The following is a 16,646-nucleotide window of genomic DNA, read 5'->3' as shown; positions in this document are numbered from 1 at the left end:
GCCCCATGTTCACTGCAGCATTGTTCACAGTGGTCAACACATGGGAACAACCAAAATGCCCTTTGATAGAGGATTGAATAAAGATGTGGTACATATATGCAAAATGAAATACTACTCAGCCATAAGAAATGATGACATAGGGTCATTTATGACAACATGGATGGAGAACATTATACTGAGTGAAGGAAGTAAATCAGAAAAAGCTAAAAATTGTATGATTTCACAGATAGGTGGGATACAAAGCTGAGACTCATGGACATATATGAGAGTGCAGTGGTTACCAGGGGGAGGGAGATGAAGGAGAAGGGGAGTGGAGGTTGGGGAAGGGTGTAAAGAGGGAAAAATACAAGGTGAGAGAAAATGATCTGGCTTTAGGTGATGGATATATAACATAATTGACTACTCAAATGATAGAGTGATGTTTGCCTGAAATCTATATATACTTATTGATCAATGTCATCCTGTCAAAATTAATTTGCTAAATTTAAAAAAAAGAATAAATTCAATAACATTGTACTATGTACAGTGACAGATGATTACTAGACTTAAGGGTGACCACTTTGCAAGGTATATAAATGTTAAATCACAATGTTGTACACCTGAAACTATCATAATAATGTATGCAAATTACAGTGAAAATTATGGAAAAAACAACTGATTGACACATGATATTCAATATCAAATACCTTATTTATTATCAATGAAAGTTATAAGTTCCTTCAAAATTTTTTTTTACAGAGACAGAAAATCAGAGAGAGGGATAGATAGGGACAGACAGACAGGAACGGAAAGAGATGAGAAGCATCAATCATCAGTTTATCATTGCGACACCTTAGTTTTTCATTGATTGCTTTCTCATATGTGCCTTGACCGTGGGCCTTCAGCAGACCAAGTAACCCCTTGCTCAAGCCAGCGACCTTGGGTTCAAGTTGATGAGCTTTACTCAAATCAGACGAGCCCGCGCTCAACCTGGAGACTGTGGGGTCTCGAACCTGGGTCCTCCGCATCCCAGTTTGATGCTCTATCCACTGCACCACCACCTAGTCAGGCCAAAAAAATTTTATAGACTCAAACTCATGGATATAAAGAACATTTTGATGGTTAGCAGATGGGAGGAAGGTTCAGAGATGGGTGAAAAAGGTGAAAGGATTAAGAAGTACGAATTGATAGTCAGAAAATAATGAGAATATAAAATACAGCATAGGAAATACAGTAAAAAATATTGTAATAACTATGTATGGTGTCAGATGGGTACTTGATTTATCAGTGTGATTGCTTCTTAAGTTATATAAATGTCTAATCACTGCTATACACCTGAAACTAATATAATATTATATGTCAACTAAAATGAAAAATAAAGAATTACTTTAAAGCCTGACCTGTGGTGGCGCAGTGGATCAAGTGTCGACCTGGAACACTGAGGTCACCAGTTCAAAACCCTGGGCTTGCCAGGTCAAGGCACATATGGGAGTTGATACTTCCTTCTCCTCCCCCCTTCTCTCTCTCTCTCTCTCCCTCTCTCTCTCTCTCTCTCTCTCTCCTCTAAAATGAATAAAATAAAAATAATTTTAAAAAAAGAATTTAGTAAAAAAAAATTACTTTAAATAAATATTTAATTTAAAACTTTCACCAGCCACAAGAAGGTACTATATATTTGGTTGAGTTTATTCATTGTTTCAATATAATTTTATAATTCCATTATGCTATGTCCTAATAACAGAAATGTAAGAGACACTACTTTTTTTGCTCTTATATGCTCAAAGTGCACGAAATGGGGCAGAAATATACACAGATATTTCTGTTTAATAATGATTATTCTATCAGAGAGTTGTATAGAGGTAAGTTTTTCCTGAAGTTCATCCTTCCTCCTAGAGGAAAAATTTATTTTAATGCTAACCAATTCCACTAGTTAAAAGAAATTTAATAGACCTCATGTACTTCGAACATGATAATGTAATGATCTCTTCCTATATATATAACTTTAACAGAACCCCAGGGAGAAGCCAATATTCAAAATGGTACACAAAAATGAAGACTTAAAGAATACTTTTAGATTGTTTTTGCTTTTATAACCTACCTCAAGTCAGAGCTGGTAGACAAATGGACATTTATCTAAGGTCAATCTGTATTTTTTTCCTTTCTGACATAAATTTTAAAATTAGTTACTGTGTCTGGAATGCCTAATTTAAAATTAGGGTAGTACAAAAAACTTACCGTAACTTATATAAGTAAAGGAAGTGTTTGCTTACTTAATATTTAAATATTTACATAAAAACAATATAAGAGCATAATAGATGAAGGATAAGATAGAGCTTATTAGAACTCCATGTGAAGTTTTAGTTTGTAGTTTTCCACTTTTAACATAAAATCAGTTATTTTTTACAGTCTCTCCCAAATTCTATTCCCCATCTAACATGTCTTGACTTTACATTAAAGAAAAACAAAACCTAAGCCTTAATCAATTCATTGAATAAATATACACTGATTGTTTATTATTGGCCAGGTACTGTTCTAACTAATGAGTATATAGTAGTGATGGAAACAGCCATAGTTCTTGACTTCATCAACTATACAGTCTCAAGAGGGAAAAAAATGAATAAATATATAACCACAGCATGCCAAGTATTACTGAGGAAAGGAAAATGAACTGAGAGAAAGCAAACTACATACCGAGGATGAGAAGATTTAAACAGAGAGAAGTGGAGTGGTGAGGAAGGCTTTCCTAAGAAGGTGATATTTAACATGATCCCTAAAGTGACTGAAGGAATCTGCAAGATGAAGTACCAAAGGACCAGAGAAAGAGCCCACCACACTCACACAGCTTCCATGACGGGAAACTAAGGGAAAACACCAGTATTGCTGGAGCAGAGTGACAAGGAGTCAAGCACCCCGAGCACTGGGAGTCTGGGAAGACTGAGCTGGTCAGGTACTATCTTATCAACCATATTAAGATGTTTGAACTGAATTTGAAAAGCAGTGGAAAGCCATTAAACCAATTCTATATGAGACATATATGTCACTTTTCAAAGATGACACTGTCTCCTAAATAGAGAACGAATTGGAAGGGAACTGGAGGTGAAGCAGCAGACCAAGGAACATGCAATTTCAGTAGTCATGTAGGACATGTGGCGAGTTGGAACAAAAGGTAGTGCATGAATCTGAAAAAAAACAGATAAAGTCATGGCATAATTTGGAGATAAAATCAATAGAACTTGCAGCCAGATCAAATACTGTGGGTGATGCAGCAGGAGGAAGAAATATTGCTTGAGAAACACTGAGAAAAGTGGCCTCAATTATCAAAATATGGAAAACCGTGGGAGGAACAGGTTCCAGAGAATATTAAACATCTTGTTTAGAAATGCTAAGTTTGAGATACGAGATATTCAAGAGGAGATATCAAGGGGCAACAAAGCATACAAGACCAGAGCTTCATAGAATGGTTGTAGTGGAGCTATAAATTTGTCAGCCATGAAACATGTACATACTACCTAAAGCTATGACTCATGGTGAGATCACTGATGGAGAGTGTGGAGTAACACGTATTCCTATAATTTTGGCATGCAGAAAAAATTCCTAGGAAAATTCTGATTCAGTAGGTTTGGGGTGAGAACTTTAAATCTATATTTTCATTAAACCCTACAGATGAGTTCATCTTAGAACCATTTTGTTAAATACTCCTAAAGAGACAGAAAATAAGTGAGGCAATAGTGAGCTGAGAAATTCTAGCAGTTGTTGGCTGGCCAGGCGAGACGTTTGAGAAGCTGAAGCTAGACACTGAGCAGGAAAGAGTGTTCTATGCAGTTTATACTATCTTAGAAGGAAGAATAAGAGGCATCTGACTATTAGGTACTACTACCACGACTCTGATCAGAGTTCTTTTGAACAAGTCTTATAAAACAATGCCAAGAACAGACCTCCAGAACAATAGGTTGGAGCAAGTGCTTGATGCTGTTCAATAGATGCTTTTGACTGGAAAAAAATATGGACAGTATCAACAACAGGATTGCTGATGCCTTCCAAGTATGACTACTGAAATACAAAAATCAGAAGAGGGCATCATGGGATCAGTACTGGCTATCATGGAGTTAAAGAGACCTTGACAAACCCACTTCAACATTACTGTGAGTAACACCACACCTTTTTTCTCTTTTCTTTCCTGTAGTAAGTATGCAACTAGCCTCACGACCCTAGTATAGTAAGTCCTCACTTAAAACTGTCAAGAGGCTCTTGAAAACTGTGACTTTAAGCAAAACAACATATAACAAAAGCAATTTTAACATAGGCTAATTGATAGAAACAGAAATTAGGTTCCTGTGGCATATTTCTGGTCACAAAAACATTGCCAAACTTCTAAATAAAGACCTCAAACACTTTTAATATTAAACCTTAAAATAAATGTGAGCTGTATATACATTTAAGAAAGATGAATGGAAACAAGAGAATTCTTTTCCAACCTGCTTAGTTCAGTAGAGGATCATGGGTCACCAGCGCCTCTCCCAGGAGCTCTGGCTGCAAAGGTGAAAACCCACCTTCCATCACAGGGCACACTCACACACCCACACTCAGGCAGGGACAGTGCAGACACACCAGTTCACCCTAAATGTATATCTCTGGGACTGGGGGGAAACCAGAGTGCCCAGAGACAACCCACCGATACGGAGAGGGCGTGCAAATGCCACACAGACTGTGACCCCAGCAGGAATTGATTTCTCTTTCTCATCAACATTACAATGAAACTACACTGAACAGAATAATGTTATTCAAGGACCTGCTACATTTTTTAATTTGTTAAAACAATAGGGTAAGACAAGTAGGGCCAGACAAATTATGAGACAGACTCATATCTTTCTCAAGTGTAGATCTGCTAGCAGCTCCTTTGCCAGCCCTCCACATCTCCACACTATTCCACCTGCTTAGAACTGAACCACTCAGTCTTTGCCTGGGTCACACAAACCAAACTTCAGAACTCTTTTTTTGATCACCTCACAGAACTTGTCAAATTTCACTTAGGCTTGTGTAATAACCAGTTGATCCATACAATTATTATATGCTGATAGTGAGGAGCCACTGAGCCATTTCACCCGCAGGTGTTGTAAAGTACCAAAGGCTACAGAATTAATATTAATATTATAAGAGGCTTGGAGAACATTTTATTAACTTGGGTTAAGGTGTGCAAAGAAATTGTGAGAATAGTCTCTGTACTGTGTGATTGGCATAGTCAGGATAGCCCTTGGCATTGTATTGTAAATGCAAAGGGAAGGAAAACATGGATCCCCAGACATTCCACCACACCTGTGGGGAAAGGGGTGAATGGCTAGCCAGGTACAGGGAGAGAAAAGCCAAAATAAACCTTTTCTTATAGCAATGAGCCATTCGCAGGCATTTGTCCCCACCGAAACTACCTCTCCTATGTAAATGCGTGTGTGACTCTGGACAGAGAGATGGCAGATAAACACTAGATAATATAGGAATGCCTTTAATATGTAAAGAGACATCTTTCTACCATTGTGTTGGCTTGTAAATTTTGTTTTCTACAAAATGATGTATGGCTTGCAAATTGAACATGGTCCTAATTGCAATTTTTGCTTCAGTACTTCCCACTTACAAAACTATAAAAACTAAGTAGAACAAAGGGCCGGCGCGCTCTCGCAGCTTGGCCAAGCTAGACAATAAAGCTTTGATGTGTAAACGAAGGACCTTGTTCCTGTCTTTCATGTTTCAGGTCCCTCAGAATTTGGCTTAACAATAGGTTTGCTATTGCCCACTAATTTACATTTTAACAGGGTCTTTTGTGGCTACACAACTTAATTTGAAGAAGTTAAGCTAATGTTAAAGTATTCCTATATTATAATGAAGAAGATAATTTCAACAATCTTTAATCAACACTCCACAGATTGCTATCTATTTCACCTGTACAGACAGTTTAAGAAGTCTTTGAGTTAATTACCTGGGTGGAAACAACCATTTCAAAAGACTGCTAAGAGATTATAAACTGCTTCAGAAAGCTGATTTCATGCTCTATGGTAGCTAAAACAAGTATTGAACAGCAAATGCATCTATGAGTCTGCCATGTAAAAAATTTACAGAACCAAAGTTTTTTTTAAATGAATAATAAAGCTGGAAGTAGTCCTTAAAAGAAGGGTTGCAAATCAAAGACCAGCAGGTACAAGATACTTAACAAAAATGTGTGGAGGAACCAGAAATAAGATAACATGGGGAGGAGAGGTCCATAACAGACATTCAAACACCATTTTTGGAAAACACAGGCCACACACATCACAACTGTGAGCCAACCTCAACTCATCAGACCTCAGTGCACTAAATTCCCCATGCCACTGTGGAACAGAAAGTAGAACAGGACAACATTCCTCTAAATGCCAAAGAAATCAAAAGAAATATCAAGTAGGGTTTTCACCTGTCCTAAATTTCCTAGGTTACAGAACTTTCAGTGCTAATATCAGGACGGTCCTGGACAAACTTCTCAGGGATCACTGTTCACCCTAAATCAAGACAATTATTGGCCTCTGTTTTGGAGTTACGGGAACAAAGTACAATGACAATCTGAGATCCAGTTCACACAAAAAGTTGAAATTGGCAGCTTGGTTTGAAAAATGTTGTCAGGCAGCACATAAGGAAGAAGATGAGTCATCACTGAGAAACCCTCCAAACAGGACCCAGAGGGTAAGGCAGTCAACTGTCACAGGCACTACAGTGTATGTCACTGACACTATTCTTCCAATAACTCACACAATAACAATGCTGTGAAAATGTACTAGCAACTCTCAAAGAGATCATGATATGAAACAAACAAACAGAAATATCAGAGGCAATTTAATGAGCAAGTGTTGAAACCAACATCTTAAAGTCAAATAAGATAATGGTTCTGTAATTTAAAAACAATAGCCTATATTTCATAAAGCATGTATAAAAAATGATAAAAGAAATAGACTGTCTAGAGTAGTGGCTCTCAAATGGCAGTAATATTGGCCCCTTAAAAAACATTTGATAACAACCTGAAGACATTCTTAGATGTCACAATTGGGAGAAAAGGTGTTATTGGTATTTAGTGAGTAAGGGCCAGGTATGGTACTAACATCCTACAATGCACAGGATAGTACTTTATATCAAATTTTATGCCCCCAAATATCAGGAGGTGCTGAGGATCAAAGAAATCCTACTTTCAAGCCATACAACTTTTATAAATACCCTTGGTTAATGCCAGTCAGATTACAGGATATGAAAATTACGTTTACTCTGTGGATGTGATTCCTTACTTGACAAACGACAAAAATGAGAGACAAGGAGGAGAGTAATGTGGAATAAGCAATGTAAGGTGATGCATGATATAAGGCAGGGGTCCCCAAACTTTTTACACAGGGGGCCAGTTCACTGTCCCTCAGATCATTGGAGGGCTCCCACATACAGTGCTCCTCTCACTGACCACCAATGAGAGAGTTGTCCCTTCTGGAAGTGCAGCGGGAGCTGGATAAATGGTCTTAGGAGGCCAAATTGCGGCCCGCGGGCCTTAGTTTGGGGAAGCCTGATAAAAGGTCTACATACAAAGAGAAGGGGACTTAGTTATCACACATAACCTTTATGCTCAGTACCGCCCCCCTCAAATCAACACCTGTAGAAGCTTGTCTTTCCACTCAGGAATGTGGAGTTCTAGTTACTACAAATCACCTCTCCATGTCACAGCTCCATGAGTGGAATTTGAAGTGCATATGACATCATCTTACAGTCACCAAATGCAGGAAGAATGATGGCCTTGAGGTGAGGAGTTACGAGAATTGGGGTGTGAGAAAAGGAAATGCTGAAGAAGTAAAAATACCAGACACGTGGCAGTTAGGAGAAGGCATATTCTGCATATATACAAATGAATTTGAGGAGGGGGAGAAAGCTAACATTATACTAGTTAAATCTGGAAGCTGTGAACAGGATCTATGTAGCACAAGATGACCACGGCAAGTAAGGCTACACCACTTTTCTCTGAATGCCATCTGCTTGGAGAAACACTTTCCATCCCTTCAATTATGGACCTTGGTATCAGAGAGCATTTTATGAATTGGACTTCAAAGGCAAGAGAAGTAAAAGCACAAACAAATGAACAGTGCTATATCAAACTAAAAAGCTTTTGCTTAACAAAAGAAACTGCCAACAAAACATAGAGGCAACCAACAAAATAGGGATTAATATCTAAAATATATAAAAAACACATACAACTCAGTAACAAAAAAACCCCAAACGATCCAATTAAAAAGTGGACAGAGGACTGGAACAGATAATTCTCCCAAGAATACTTAGAAATGGCCAAAAGGTATACGAAAAGATTGTCAACTTCAATAGCTATTAGGGAAATGCAAATCAAGATTACAATGAGATACCACCTCACACCTGTTAGAATGGTCATTATCAATAAGCCAAGTAATAACAAGTACTGGAGAGGTTGTAGAGGAAAAAGAACCCTTATTCACTGCTGCTGGAAATGTAAAATGGTACAGCCATTATGGAAAATGCTGAGGAAAACAGTATAAAGATTCCTCTAGGCCCTGGCCAGTTGGCTCAGCGGTAGAGCGTCGGCCTGCCATGCGGGGGACCCGGGTTCGATTCCCGGCCAGGGCACATAGGAGAAGCACCCATTTGCTTCTCCACCCCCACCCCCCTCCTTCCTCTCTGTCTCTCTCTTCCCCTCCCGCAGTCAAGGCTCCAATGGAGCAAAGATGGCCCGGGCGCTGGGGATGGCTCCTTGGCCTCTGCCCCAGGCGCTAGAGTGGCTCTGGTCGAGGAACAGCGACCCCCCGGAGGGGCAGAGCATCACCCCCTGGTGGGCAGAGTGTGGCCCCTGGTGGGCGTGCCGGGTGGATCCCGGTCGGGCGCATGCGGGAGTCTGCCTGGCTGTCTCTCCCCGTTTCCAGCTTCAAAAAAATACAAAAAAAAAAAAAAAAAGATTCCTCTAGCCTGACTAGGTGGTGGCGCAGTGGATAGAGTGTTGGACTGGAATGCAGAGGACCCAGGTTCGAGACCCCAAGGTCGTCAGCTTGAGTGCAGGCTCATCTGGTTTGAGCAAAAAGCTCACCAGCTTGGACCCAAGGTCGCTGGCTCGAGCAAGGGGTTACTCAGTCTGCTGAAGGCCCGCGGTCAAGGCACATATGAGAAAGCAACCAATGAACAACTAAGGTGTCACAACAAAAAACTAATAATTGATGCTTCTCATCTCTCTCCATTCCTGTCTGTCTCTATCTATCCCTCTCCCTGACTCTCTCTCTGTCTCTGAAAAAAAAAAAAGATTCCTCAAAAAAATTAAGAATGAAGTTACCATATAACCCAGCAATCTCTCTCCTGAGTATCTACACCCAAAAATTGAAAACATTTATTTGCAAAGATATATTCTCCATTATGTTAACTGCAGCATTATTCATGGTGGCCAAGACATAGAAACAACCAAAGTGTCCGTTGACAGATGACAGGATAAAAAAGATGTGGTACATATATACAATGAAATACTACTCAGTCATAAGATGAAATTATGCCATTTGCTTAACATTGATGGATCTTGAGAATATCATGCTAGTGAAATACATCAGACAGAAAAAATTAAAGAACCATACAGTTTCACTCATATGTGGGATATAAAACTAAAAGCAATAAACAAACAAAAATGCATGGGCACAGACAACAGTGTGGTGGTGACCAGGAGGGGAGGTAAAAGAAAGGTCGTAAAGAGAAAAGGGGGTCAAACACATGATAACGGAGGCTTTGACTTTGGGTGGTAATCACACAATGCAGCATACAAATGATGTATCGTAGAAATATACACTTGAAACTTATACAATTTTATTAACCAAAGTCACCCCAATAAATTTAATAAAAAAGATTAATGATTTCATAAGGAGATAATTATATAAAATGAAAATATTCAGGGTACTAACTAGGAGTTTGAAGACAGCATTTTCAGCATATCTCACTATTGTACTGCATATCTATTGAAATAATAGGAAAAAGAGAAAAATTACAGAGAGCTATCTAAGAATCAATACATATTTGTTCTCTGTCCAGCACAGAATCCTCTTCAAGGCTGAAATGTCTATTCTAAAAGGTAGAAGCAAGAAATGGCCTTTGGGTTCCCAAAGATGAACATGTAACTTTTAGTATAATATCTCTATCATTAAATACCTGTTAGGGTTCATCTTACTTTAGAAAGAATCACAATTTTTTTTTTTGACAGAGACAGAGAGAGTCAGAGAGAGGGACAGATAGGGACAGACAGACAGGAATGGAAAGAGATGAGAAGCATCAATTCCTCATTGTGGCATCTTAGTTGTTTATTGATTGCTTGTTCATTGACTTTCTCATATGTGCCTTGATCTGAGGGCTCCAGCAGAGCAAGTGACCCCTTGAGCAAGCCAGCAATCTTGGGCTCAAGACAGTGACCATGGGGTCATGTCTATGATCTCATGCTCAAGCCTACAAACCCACGCTCAAACCAGTGACCCCACACGCAAGCTGGTGACCTCAGGGTTTGGAACTGGGTCCTCTGTGTCCCAGTCCAATGCTCTATCCACTGCGCCACTGCCTGGTCAGGCAGAATCATAGGTTTAGGGATATGCCCGCTAAGATTATGTTCAAAACCTGTACTTTCAAAGTAGAGATGGAATTTTTTCTTAGTAAATTGCTACTTTGATGGAAATATTTACCCAAAAGCATCTATCTTAATTTCAAGATCTCTAGTTACTAGTAGCACAATATCAAATTTTTTAATTAAAGATTTTTATTTCAATACAATTTTAAAAACATTGAAATAATTTTTGGAATTTTGACATCATCTGATTCATGTTACAATTCAGTTGTATGTTTACTGATTATGCATGTATTGACAGAAACATTTCCGTACTTTGGGTGTTGTCACTTATCTTCTGTGAACGTCACCCATATATACCCACTTTCCTTTAGAAAAATCATTTCTAGATGTGAAACGCAAACACAGTGAGCATTTACCCTGTCGAAGTAAGTAGGTAGTGAGCAGCACACCCAGAAGCCTTTCTGGGCACAGGTCGAGTTCCCTATCCAGAACTAGAACTTCCTTGAAAATTAACTGTGAAATCTCACAGGGAGGAGTTTTTGAGTCTACCATGAAAATAAATATATATAGGTATACAATAGTGGAAACAAATATATTTTGACATTAGCCAGGTGTAGGGGGAATTTTACCGTTTCATCAATTACTAGGCAGGAGACCAAGAGTAAGCTTATTTATCTCCACATCTTTCAAATGAGGATTACAAAGGTAAATAAATTACCTGGTTCTCAACAGACCCCTCAGTAATGTTCTTTCCTACCCTCCCCTCCAAAGTAAATGACAAAGACACACAAAAGCCCTGAAGAGCTTTGTGAAACTGCTTTCAGAAAAAACTCTGTTTTTTAATTAATTATACTAAATCAAAATATCAAATTTAATTTTATAATTTGGAAATAGCTTTCTGTTTGGAGGTGAACATATCAGTGGAAAAGAAGATTTCCAATATAAAAATTATCTGTGATTTTCTCCTGTATGTGAATCTGCAATGCTCTTCTTTTGGCTTAATGAATAATACTCGGGGGTAAAGTAACCTCTATTCAAAAGTTAAGGATGAAATTGCCCCATATTTTATTCTTGGTGTCTCTTCTTCCCAATCTCTAATAATTTTCCAGATTTTCTTCCACAATTTGCATGAATCCTGCAGGAACAGCTAGGAAATACTACAAATTCTAAGCATCCCTCACACACAGTGCCCAGTCTCCATCCTTGCAGGGGTCTCCAAACTTTTTACACAGGGGGCCAGTTCACTGTCCCTCAGATCATTGGAGGGCTGCCAAATACAGTGCTCCTCTCACTGACCACCAATGAAAGAGGTGCCCCTTCCGGAAGTGCAGTGGGGGCTGGATAAATGGCCTCAGGGGGCCACATTGCGGCCCGCGGGCCGTAGTTTGGGGACGCCTGCCTGTGGCCCACAGGCCGAAGTTTGCCTCTTCTGAGTTATCCAGTAACATGAATCTTATGGAAAAATACAAGATTAACAAAAAACCTTCCTAAGGCTTTTCATGAAGGTTTGTGATTAGACAAGTCTATTAAATGGTAGCACATTTAATGAGTACTTAAGAACATTATTAACAGCCTAATAATTAGACCCCTTTGCCACACACACAAAATTATCAAAGTAACAGGGTCATAATTTCCGGCAAAACTGGTTACAGGTGCTCTGGTCTTAACTTTTTTATTCTTTCCCCTTAATTTGATTAAGCCAGAAATAATGAGCAAATGTGACCCCTTCCTGGAATGCATCATTTAATTTCTTTTCAAAAATTGCACAGGTAGAATCCAGCAGTCTCTTGGCAATGCACTGAGGTAGGGTCCAAGAAATACAAAATATTCCATTCATTATCAACTATGAATGAGATGCACAACAAAGTTCCTCTCATTGTATTTACCCTCAGGGTCTGATTTTGTTAAAAAGCAGACCAAAACATCATCCATCTATGGAGGATGCATTGCTGTGCAGATACGGTTTAAGTTTCCCCCAAAAGCAAAAGTAGTGGATGTGAGAACCTTAAAGCTGCAGACAGGACCATGGGGTCTATAGAGCAGTCACAGTCAGAAAAGGTCATTGCAACAATCTGCCACTTTACAGTGCGAGTGTCCCTAAGGCAGCGATTTCAGCCTTTCCATCTCATGACACACATAAACTAATTACTAAAATTCTGAGGCCCATCAGAAAATATATTTTTTGCTGATCTGACCAGAAAAAAATTAGGTGTAATTTTGATTCATTCACACCAGACAGCTATTGTTGTGTTGGCTGTTGTCATTTTTTTATTTGACAGTCTAAGGGAAAAGAGGTCAGTCTGACAAAATAGGTATTGCATGTTTAAAAACTCATGTGGCACACCAGTTGAAAATTGCTGATATAAGGGCGAGAGACTACAAAGAAATGGGAAATGTGAGATTACTTCCATATCTTGACACATTGATTATCTCCAGGAAACGGGTACATTGGGATGGTGGTACAAATGAGCAAACTGTCTGTATCCTAGTAATTCCACAATGTTCTCAGAAGCTAAGCTGAGAGCTGGTTCCAGGGTGGACTTTCCCATCCCGTCTCATCTCTAATAGAAACTCTCAATGTCTAAAACTTAAAGCCTCAACTTCTAAATTGAGCTTTCAAGGTCTCCCATAAATTAATCTGGATCTGCCTTTCCAAGATTTTCCCCCAACACTCTCATCCAAGGATGTGTTCTTTGTGGGGGAAGAACAAACTTTCTTCTACAATACTTTCAAGGTTCTTCTGGCCAGTCTAATAATCAAATAGACGTGACAGGTTAGCAAGAAAAAATAACCAAATTTGATACATACCTATGTGTGGAAACCCCCCACAATGAGAGCGTCTGAGACCTCACAGAGATGAGAGGTTCAGAGACAGAAAGGGGGAGAGGTACACAGGCCACCCTGAGCTAGGGCTGAGGTGCAGGCCCACAGCTTCAGAAGACCAGTGCAGCCTGTTGAGAAGAGCGGCCTTCAGTACACAGAAGCTTGCCCTGCCCTCTGGGCCGAAAGAAGTTCTCTCTCATAATCTCTTATGGGAAAGGCCCCTAATTAAATGTCTCTGGTGGTTCAAGGGAGTCAGAGGCACATCTTGAAGTGGCTTGTTCTGAACCCCACACATGTCCGTCACAATGTCCTACTCTGGAGTTTCTAAAAATATGTCCTGTACGTTCATAAAACCAAGGTGTTATCGACGCTGTTTTCTTTTTCTCTCTCTCTTTTTTAAATGCTGCTGCTTTCTTTGCTCAAAAAGCCTTCACTCCCCTAAAAGGCACCGTCTAATTCTGATTGTTCATTTCATCCGTCCGGCTAAAGCCTTCAGCAACTTTCAGGAAAAGGGAAAAGAACTGCTATACATGAGCCGAGTTCATGTGACATGCATGTGCACATGTTTGTGGCTAGTTTTGTGGATCAACGAGAACCAGATGCACATGGGTTCATATCTCAGTCCTCCTGCTTCATCGTTATGGTTTCTTAGGCAGACTTATTTACTTATTTTTTTAATTTTATTTAGAAAATTAAATTTAACAGGGTGACACTGATTCTCAGACAGACTTAATTATATTCTGTGAGACTCAGTTTACTCAGCTATAAAATGAAGATAACAATGAATAATTATACCAATATTGTGAAAATAAAATAGAAATAGCATATTTAGAGTCTGCATTATAACAGGACCTCAAAAAAATCATTAACAATACCATTAGTCCTCTAAGAATTAAATACAATAAAAAACTGGAAATGGCTTTTGAAAACAGTTTATTTCAACTGAATTCAGAATTTAAATTAAATATATGCTACTTACCATTTGGGAAAATAGAAGCATAAAATCAAACAAATCAAAGCAGTACAACAAGAAGAGAACTGGCATTCTGACACTTTAAGAAGTAAAGTCAACCTTGGAGGGAGGTGGGAGAAAGACCTTTGATGAGGGGAACCAGTGCTTCCATAATCAAAATAACTATAATCACACATTTTACAAGTAAAAAATAAATAAGTTTTTAAAACCCAAATAAAATACCTTAACTGTTTTACACCCACAATGTCATACTTTATTTGCTTTTCTGAATAAAAACTGTTTTTTCTTTTCAAATTTATATCTCATCCTGTTTACTGATACTTCTCTTGTTTTCAAATATATGTTAAGTGGTTTACTTGTGAACATAAGGGCCTAGGTTTTCTGTGAATCTCAAAAAGCTTCTAGAAGGATGGTGGGAAGGGGGACTCTTGGGCTCCACTCCGAGCGTGAAGTTGGGAGTCTGCACCCATCGTGCTGGTAGGGCTCCCCTCCTCCGTCCTGCTGACAGACTGGGAGAACGGGACAGCCGCCACAGCCCAGTCCTGTCTGAGTCTGCGCTCCCATTTCTGCCACACCTTCCCCAAGCCATTCTCCACTTGAGAACTAAAGTAGGCTTACACTAGGGAAGGAATTAGTCACAGGCAGCTGGGGCAATGTTTCTTTTCCCGTTTGTTCCAGTCTGTCCACAGAAGGCGACTGAACAAACAAATGTGGTTAGAGTCGTCTTCACCCTCAAGTAAATTATAATGTGTGAGTGGGGAAAGTGTAAATGGGCAACAACAAAAAATGGGTGATAACTGTCCACATTCACGTAGCCAATTTCATACTCCCCTTATTTTCTCGCTCCACAGCTGTAGGAATTTCCCCACCACCCTTTGGAATCATAATCTTCCTGAGGGCATAATTGCGACTACTTTGGGGTCCATTAGTCATTTTTTTAAGTGACAGGAGGGGAGAAAGATTCCTGCATACGCCCTGACCAGAATCCACCCAGCAACCCCGTCTGGGGTGATGCTTGAATCAACTGGCTATCTTCAGCACCTGTGGTCGATGCTCAGCCCAATCGAGCCACTGGCTGCGGGAGAGGGAGAGGGAGAGAGAGAAGGAGAGGGAGAGAGAGAAGGAGAGGGAGAGAGAGAAGGAGAGGGAGAGAGAGAAGGAGAGGGAGAGGAAGAGGAGGGGGAGAAGGAGGGGAGGAAAAGCAGGTTGCTTCTCCTGTTTGCCCTGACCAGGGATTGAACCCGGGACTCCTGCATACTGGGCTGATGCTCTATCCACTGAGCAAACTGGCCAGGGTCATTAATAAATTTAATTATTTATTTAATCTCACAGAGAATTTATAAATGACTATAAACAAAAGAGATATTGAGGCTGACCAGCTGGTGGCACATTGCAATGAATACTGCATTGGCTGGGATGCTAAGGACCCAGGTTTGAAATCTCAAGGTCGCTGGCTTGAGTACTGGTGGCTCACCAGCTTGAGCATGGGGTCGCCGGCTTGAGTGTGGAGTCCTAGACTTGACCCCATGGTCACTGGCTTGAGGCAAAGGTGGCTGGCTTGAGCCCAAAGGTGGCTGGCTTGAAGTCCAAGGTTGTTGGCTTGAGAAAGGTGTGACTGGCTCAGCTGCAGTCCCCTCCCCCCATCAAAGCACATATGAAAAAGCAATCACTGAACTTAAGGAGCTGCAATGAAGAATTGATGCCTCTTATCTCTCTCCCTTCTTGTCTGTCCTTATCTGTCCCTCTCTCTGTCTCTGTCTCAAAAAAATAATAATAAAATAATAATTTAAACAAAACAGCATTCCTATGGTGTTCTACACCACTAAATTTGGTCTTTTAATTCCATGTTAACCAAAGTGGTAAACAATCTTTTCTTCAAGTCACTTCCTCTCTCATGGCCACCACTGACGTAGACATCAGCTGAAAGAAGGCCTCCAAGGATTAGGTAGTGCGTATTATACACAACTTGGCAGCCACTTGTAAACTCTAAAAAGAGTAAATCAAACATCAGTGACTGACTGTGAAACTGAATTGCTTCCTCTCTGTAATTTTCTCACAAAACTGTTTGAATGCAGCTTCCCTTCCCCCAACAGCAGCCACTTTTGACGGAAGTCTATTTTCTCAGACTTGCTTCTATTTAGGGGAAATTGCTTATGTTGTTGTTCTCAAGCCTATTAATAACTTAGAAAAAGAGTTACACATGCTGAATTTTAAACACCACCACAAGTATTTTCCTGTGGCATTTTCACTGTATTTCTCTATGCTCTGAAT

At 39.7% G+C, this 16,646-nt stretch overlaps 1 protein-coding gene and 1 non-coding gene across 2 annotated transcripts in view; one reads left to right on the top strand and one right to left on the bottom strand.

Moving 5' to 3' along the window:
* Nucleotides 1-16,646, bottom strand: part of ADGRV1 (adhesion G protein-coupled receptor V1) — a 729,252-nt gene that overhangs the window by 368,574 nt on the left and 344,032 nt on the right. The window lies entirely within an intron of this gene.
* On the top strand, nucleotides 8,547-8,622 carry TRNAG-GCC (transfer RNA glycine (anticodon GCC)). Its single transcript has one exon. It is a non-coding gene; the product is annotated as a tRNA-Gly (tRNA).

This window comes from Saccopteryx bilineata, chromosome 4, assembly GCF_036850765.1.
Source record: "Saccopteryx bilineata isolate mSacBil1 chromosome 4, mSacBil1_pri_phased_curated, whole genome shotgun sequence".
NCBI lineage: Eukaryota > Metazoa > Chordata > Mammalia > Chiroptera > Emballonuridae > Saccopteryx > Saccopteryx bilineata.
The sequence above is the reverse complement of the archived record's forward strand: the minus strand, read 5'-3'. Positions and strand labels throughout refer to the sequence as shown.